The sequence below is a fragment of the Lagopus muta genome, chromosome 10 (genome assembly GCF_023343835.1).
Source record: "Lagopus muta isolate bLagMut1 chromosome 10, bLagMut1 primary, whole genome shotgun sequence".
Lineage (NCBI taxonomy): Eukaryota > Metazoa > Chordata > Aves > Galliformes > Phasianidae > Lagopus > Lagopus muta.
Window position 1 is genome coordinate 5,262,687 of NC_064442.1, and position 6,000 is coordinate 5,268,686.

Consider the following 6,000-nt stretch of genomic DNA (forward strand, 5'->3'; position numbering starts at 1 on the left):
CAGAAGGTGTCTGGGCACCTTGTGCAGTCAGAGAACAAAGCATCCTCAAGTGAGTGATGCATCACCCTCTAAAATCTGAATCTTGTGAGAAACACTCCTGTTCGTTTCCTCACAAAATTCAGCAAAGCCTGTTTTTTACTTTTTCATTAACTGCTTCTGGTCGGTACTTGAAAAATGTTTGAGGAATGAAAAATGAGGAGGAATTGAGTATCTTTGCTGCAAAGCAGCTCTGGCCATGGGCTCGGAGCTTTGGAAGGGGCAAGGTGGGAAAGGAGAGGGGATTAACAGAACAGCAGCAGGATCTGCTGATTGAATACAGTTTTGCAGCCCAGGATTACAGGTCTACAGCATGAATCCCCTTCTGTATGCTGTTTTTAGCTGCTGCAAATGTTTTCATAGCCAGGCTGAAATGCAGTAGGAAGACTGTTTTGTCTGCTCTTGCTTCCTCCTCTTCCTCTGGTGCTGGAGCCGAGGCAGCAAGCAGCCAGCAACAGAAGTAATGCAAAAAGCAGCTGTGGGGAGAAGGCAGGAAGGATGCAGGGAATGGGATGGAGTGGACAGGGACAGGGCATTGTCCTCCAGCCATCCGACACCTGCAGTGAAACCATCCCTTCCACCCCTAGCAAAAAGCTGAAGGACACATCCCAGCTTGGGCTGCTGGGTGGTCCAGCACTCCCAGGAGTGCTTCAAGAGAAAAAATGCTATCAGCTCACAATGGGAAAGCATCCTCTTATCCACACAGCTCTCCATTTTCAATTTTAAGTTGGAGTTTTGACTAGTTTAATTTTTATTTTTTTTTTCAGGGGACAAGGGTGGGGAGATAATTTTGTAGAGGATAATATGTATCTGAAATGAGACAGATCACTGCTAGAGCCAAGAGCATGTTATGATGTCAGAACTGCGAGGAGGACATTGCATGCATTTTAAAGAATGAGAAACAGAAAACAGCAACAGCACCTTGATGTCCTGACCAAGGTTGGAGCATGAGTCAGCCATGGAGGCAGGCAGGGAGCAATGCCTGTGCCTGGAACACCACTAACTGCAAAAAATCCTGGAGTGAAAAACCATATTAGTGTTCCTTCTTGATGAACAACATTTGTTGAAGCTGTTCAAACTGCTACTATGGAAATTTTTGCCATGCACAGTGGATGATAAATAACAGGCAATGGAAACTTTGCCCGCAGGTGTGGCAGTGTCTGTTTTAATTGCAGGGATGCTCTTCATGGGGCTCCCACGGCCAGCTGAAGGAGTCAGCTTGGGGCTGTGATTGCTCAGTAGCACGGGCTGCTGTGGCCAGGGTACAACAAATAAATGCGGGGATGGCAATTAAACAGACACACCAGTGTCCCTGAAACACTCGTAGGAAGGAAATGCGTTTGCAGCTGTGCATCAGCACACACCATACTACCTAAGTTTTGAATTTTGCAAATGCAGTTAACGTGACTTTTTCAATTCAAAGTGCTGTAAAGATCTTGTAGCCTGTTCTTCAACCATCGCATGTTTCCCTGCCAGAGGATACATCCACCACTAAGATCACCCAGTCCAATTGTCAACCCACCCCCACCATGCCCACTGACCACGTACCTCAGTGCCAAACCCCCATATTCCTTGAACACCTCCAGGGACAGTGACCCCACCACCTCCCTGTGCAGCCTGTGCCATTGCATCACCACTCTTTCTGAGAAGTTTCTCCTAATAACCAACCTGAAAAATATATATAAATATATATTTAAAAAAATTCAGAGGTAGAGTTTTATATGCTTGTGTATTTAACACACTTCCTGATATGCCTCTGAAATAAATCCAGTAACAACAATCATTTCCATCTTGGCAGTGAGTAAACTGAGGCAGAGAGCCCTGGTGTGCCCTAGGGCAAGCACTGGAGCTGAGCATCGTGACCCAGCTCCCTTCACACACTGTGCTATTTAAGGACAGAACTACCACATCAGTAATGTCAAGAAGACTTTAAGTGACTGAGAGACTGCTCTAAGTGCCCAACTTGCAGGTTACATCTCACCTGTGGGAACTTGAAGGCTATATGGACATTTGATTTCATGAAAAGCGATCTGAAATGCTGCTTTAAAGCCTTTTGCATTTGATGGTTGCACAGCAAGTGGAATTATCCTCAGCATGTCACAGTCCAGTGGGCAGAGATGGTTTGTAAAAGCTGATAAGCCTTGTTAGGGTTTGCAACTTCGTATGAACTTCAGTGATAAATACTGCATTCATGAAATGCCAAAGGCTGCTGAAACACTGGCATGGGCAAAACAGATTACAGTTAATGTGGGAGCACATAGGTACACCATGCAGCAAATTACAGTCATGATGCGCTTCCACTTGCTGTGAAAAATAGGGGGTTTTGAGCCAGTGGTATCCCAGTAAAGAGAGATCTAATAGAGCTAATGACTTGCTTGTAAATTAACGAAGCAAGAATGATGTGACCAAACCCCTGCATGAGTACAGAAGGAAATGATTACCAATATTTGTTCATGGCTCTCATTCATACTTTACCTGTTGTGGTGAGGATGTGTGTTTATGGGCACACACTGCCAAGAGCAAAACAGGACCTTCTTTTCCTTCCATTTTAACAAGAAGATAACAACCCTATTTACTGTGAAACTATCAAATTGTCTTTACTATTTTTTTTCCTTAATTGATTAAAAGGAATTTCAGAACAATGTAGATGAAAGCAAAGCTTGATGTTCTGAAGTGCTGAACTTCTCAGACCTGTTTTGACCTGTGTGATGGAGGTCAAAGAGAATTTCATCTTTAAGATCAGCCCTAACTGTGAATGGGAACTTGCTGACAACGAGTGACAACATTGTCTTCTGCTTCAAGGTGAGATGCCTCAGACTGGCATCCTGGAGATTGCCCTTTGCTTTGGTCTAGCTGTTAAGAGGCTGGGAACTCTCATCTCTCTCGCCTGATTCTGAATGCACCTTGCTCCATCTTGTGAGATAGGGGGAAGAATGAAGTGTCCAGAAAAAGAATAATCCCTTTTGCCTACATTAAATATATTCCATGAGCACTGCATTTCATGCTGACGTTCTGCTATAGTCATTCCTAGTGCAGCACTCTGACTGTTCATGTTCATCTGTTATCAATGGCCCTATTACTTGTTGAGTGCATTGGTTGAGGACTCTTTTATTGTTCTTTGGTCTTTACAGCCTTCAAATGTAAGGGAACCTGTGGCTGAGCACTCTGATACACCTAATAAATAATTATTAGCATTCCAAAACCCATTCTGTGTTTTGCAGTAGCTTGGAGATTGCATAGCAGGAAGACAATTGATGCTAGGTAATATTGCTGCAAAAACTCAGCATCTTTTTCCTGCTGTTCCCCTCCAGTCTCACTCACACTGCCCATCAAATAATCTCTCACAAACCCCACCTGTCAGCACAGGATCTGTAGTTCATGGAATGTGCCTGGTCATGGTGCTGGGTTACTGAGGCTTTCTATAAACAGAAGTACTTTGAATGACTTGTCATCTCTTACAAATTGAACAGGGAAAATGAAGGCAATGAGTGACAGAAGTCTACAACAAAAATTGCAAAGGCACTTCCTTTCACTTACCCTGACACTCTCCAACTAAGCTGGAGTTTCACATGCAGTGCCAGGCCTGATCAACGCTGCCTTGCACAGGTTTTTTTTCTTGCTTATTTGCTAGGCATCCTTGATGCTAAGCAAATTTGCCTCAGGGTTGCTTAATGCCTCACTGTCCAAATATTCCTCCCTCCAATTGAAGATACTGATAGTGATATTTAGTGTGAAGCTTGATGGAAAACAAAATCTTCCTGCTATGTTTTGGGGTTTGGTTTTTTACATCTTCTCAGTTTAATGCCCTCCATGCATTTCTTTATCCCACCATTAAAAAAAAAAACAACAAAGCAAACTGTACCTTGGGGCTCACCAGCATGAAGACGTCAAGGAAAAATTTCGCCTCTGTCTTTCAGTTTGGTGATGTCCTCTTGAAGCAGCTCTTTTATAGTTCAGTCCTATCCCTAGGAAGCAAAAGGTCACAGTTAGACTGAGTGTCCAGATGTCAAAAAAATGGTACCACATTTGTTTAATGCCATTTGGTGTCCAGAGACACATCAATGGCACCTGCTGATGACTCTGGTGGGTAATGCATTCCACACATTTGTTGTGTTTCCCATCTAAATACTTTCAAATCTACCATGCTAAGTAGATAGTTGTGTGTAACAAATAATAAAAAAAGGGAGGACACAGTAACATTACCAAGAAAATGTGTTGGCTTCAGCTTCCCCATGCATAATTCTGTAACGACTCCATTTGCTAACAAGGAAAAGATATTAGACTTTTGTAAAGTAGAAGGCAGCACCACCAAGGGCTTAATTATATAATGAAACATTCTCAAAGCCCTCACATTAGCTCACTTGTGCTTAGTGGAAAAGGCATTACCTAGCAACAGTCACTAACAAATCACAGGAAAAATAATAGAGATTACATGCTACATCACTCTACAGAGTTAAATCTGGTAGCGAGCTGTGCTCCTCCTTTCATTTTGTATGGAAATGCCCATGCTTTACAGGTGTGAGGTGGCACAGGTGCACTTTAGAGAAAGACAGGGCAGCTGATCTTTCTATAAAAAGCGTTCTTTAAAAGATGCCCGAGGTCTGACCAGAGACAGTACACTGCAGCACAGATCTGACATGAGAAAAATGACCACTTTTATGTTTTCATCAAAGATGTTATTCCTCAATTACTCTTAGAAGGATGAGCCATTGCTTTGAGCACTGATCTGGCTCTAACTGTGCAATGCATATCCTGTGTGTGGCTTGGCAAGGCAGGATAATAGAAATTGAAAAAGACCTCTAAGACAACCACCTAGTCCAACTGTCCACCAATAGTGCCCACTGACCACGTCCCTCTGCACCACATCCCCAGGTTTTTGAACCCCTCCACGGACGGTGACTCCATCACCTCCCTGGGCAGCCTGGGCCAATGCCCGGCCACTCTTTTGGAGAAGTTTTTCCTAATGTCCAATTTGACACTCAGTAAAGTCCAGCAGCACCATGAGCGTTGGGCTTTACAGGACAGCACCTCTGTTTTCATTTCCATCCTACCGCTGTGCATTATAGTGGCAGAAACTCTTAGAAATTGCAGTTGGAAGGATCACATCAGTATTTAAGACAGTTATTAGAATCATCTCCATATTGCAAATTGCAGCAAGGAAAGAGAGATTGGTTTTATTACGAATTATGCTTTGTTAACAAGTTGTTAGCTAAGTTCTCACTCCAGAATATTTAGAGCCAGCTAAATAATATGTGTCAAATCATTGATCTGACAAGTTTCACAACTTTTTTTTTTCCACTTTAAATTTCAAATATCTATTCAAAAAATAGCATGTTTGGTTTTTCACTCAGCTTTAATTACCAGCGACAGCATGAGAGGGAGAAAGAACAAAGCTGAATGCACAGATCCCAGAGGGATTTTGCCATCTCTGACCATTAAGGAATAAAAGTAAAGAAGGAAAAAAAACCAACAAACCAGCATCTCCCAACTTGGAAACTGAGCCCACTTAGCTCAGAGGCCCCAGAAAGATGCAATGCAGCCTTTCCGCTCTGCTAGCATCCCTCGAGCTGATTACACCTGTAGCTGAATGCCATGGTAGAAAATCTTGTACAATGGGATTATTAGAGGCAGCAGTTCTGCAAGGGTGTGATGTTGGTTGTGCTGAGTATGATATGGCTGGTACTGGAGAGAAAGGGAAAAGCTGCAGCACAGAGCTCTGCCCTTCAGTCAGAAAACTGCTTCAGGGTGGGCGGCTTAAAGGTACAGGTCTGTGATTTTTGGGAAGAGATACCTCATCATTGTTTCAGTCTTCAGTCCCAGACTCCAATGGAGTGGCTAAAAGACACATCCCTGAGATTGCACCTGACGTTCTGCTCTCCTATTACAAAGCAGAAGGGTGCCAACTTAGAAGCTTAGAAATAAAAGCGTACTTCCTAAGTTAGATACCTGAATCGAGCATTCTTA

The 6,000-nt window shown here is 43.1% G+C and overlaps 1 protein-coding gene and 1 long non-coding RNA gene across 2 annotated transcripts in view; both read right to left on the reverse strand.

Annotated features, from left to right (window-relative positions):
• The window catches only part of LOC125698021 (uncharacterized), a 56,406-nt gene extending 55,353 nt beyond the window's left edge, over positions 1 to 1,053 (reverse strand). Inside the window, exon 1 of the mRNA XM_048955820.1 lies at positions 958 to 1,053. The gene's annotated coding sequence lies outside the window, so the exon portion shown is untranslated. The remainder of the gene's footprint in view (positions 1 to 957) is intronic.
• Positions 1,054 to 1,591: 538 nt separating this feature from the next.
• LOC125698023 (uncharacterized) lies at positions 1,592 to 4,335 on the reverse strand. The gene is made up of 3 exons (XR_007379051.1): positions 4,240 to 4,335; positions 3,899 to 4,001; positions 1,592 to 1,704 (listed from the first exon to the last, which is right to left on the reverse strand). It is a non-coding gene; the product is annotated as an uncharacterized LOC125698023 (long non-coding RNA).
• Positions 4,336 to 6,000: the final 1,665 nt, after the last annotated feature.